Raw genomic sequence first — 1,546 nt, forward strand, 5'->3', positions numbered from 1 at the left:
GTTTGTTAGAGTCCATGCATTAAAGATTTCTAAGTTTGGTGTCTTTCATGTTTTCTTTGCATCAAAAATTTTTCAAAATTATGTTCTTGATGTTCATCATGATCTTCAAAGTGTTCTTGGTGTTCATCTTGACATTCATAGCATTCTTGCATGCATTCATTGTTTTGATCTAAAAATTTCATGCATTTAGTATTTTTGTTGTTTTTCTCTCTCATCTTTAAAAATTCAAAAATAAAAAAATATCTTTTCCTTATTTTTCTCAAAATTTTCGAAAATTTGAGTTGACTTAGTTAAAAATTTTCAAAATTAGTTGTTTCTTACAAGTCAAGTCAAGTTTTCAATTTTAAAAATCTTATCTTTTCAAAATCTTTTTCAAAAATTATATCTTTTTCATTTTTTTCTATTTTTCGAAAATTTCAAAAATCTTTTTCAAAATATTTTCAAAATCTTTTTCCTATCTTTATATCAAATTTTCGAAAAACTCACTAACAATTAATGTGATTGATTCAAAAATTTGAAGTTTGTTACTTTCTTGTTAAGAAAGGTTCAATCTTTAAGTTCTAGAATCTTATCTTGTAGTTTCTTGTTAGTGAAGTAAGTAATTTTAAAATTTTTAAATTAAAAATCCTTTTATCTTTTATCTTATCTTTTTCAAAAACTTTATCTTTTTCAAAATTTGATTTCAAAATATCTTATCTAACCTCTTATCTTCTTATCTTTTCAATTTTGATTTCAATATCTTTTTCAATCAAACTAACTAACTTTTTGTTTGTTTCTTATCTTTTTCAAAACCACCTAATTACTCTTCCCTCTCTAATTTTTGAAAATACTTCTCTCTTTTTCAAAAATTCTTTTTGTTTTAAATTTTAATTTTAATCTTATCTTATCTTCAATTTTCGAAAATTACTAACACCTTTTTCAAAATTATTTTCGAAAATTCCTCTCTCTTTTCTTATTCTATTTAATTATTTGATTTACTAACACTTCTCTTCACCTCTCTTCATCTAAAAAAATCCGAACTCAATATATCCCTTGTGTTTGGATTCTTCACTTTTCTTTTCTTTTTTTTACTAACATAAAGGAATCTCTATACTGTGACATAGAGGATTCCTCTTTCTTTTCTTGTTTTCTTCTCTTTCATATGAGCAGGAACAAGGATAAAGGCACTCTTGTTGAAATTGATCCAGAACCTGAAAGGACTCTGAAGAAAAAATTAAGAGAAGCTAAATTACAACAATCCAGAAGCAACCTTTCAGAAAATTTCGAACAAGAGAAGGAGATGGCAGCCGAAAATAATAATAATGCAAGGAGAATGCTTGGTGACTTCACAAAGCCAACGTCCAAGTTTGATGGAAGAAGCATATCCATTCCTGCCATTGGAGCCAATAATTTTGAGCTGAAACCTCAGCTAGTTGCCTTAATGCAACAAAACTGCAAGTTTTATGGACTTCCATCTGAAGATCCTTACCAGTTTTTAACTGAGTTCTTGCAGATCTGTGAGACTGTAAAGATGAATGGAGTTGATCCTGAAGTCTACAGACTCATG

The sequence above is a fragment of the Arachis duranensis genome, chromosome 3 (genome assembly GCF_000817695.3).
Source record: "Arachis duranensis cultivar V14167 chromosome 3, aradu.V14167.gnm2.J7QH, whole genome shotgun sequence".
In the NCBI taxonomy this organism is placed as follows: Eukaryota; Viridiplantae; Streptophyta; class Magnoliopsida; order Fabales; family Fabaceae; genus Arachis; species Arachis duranensis.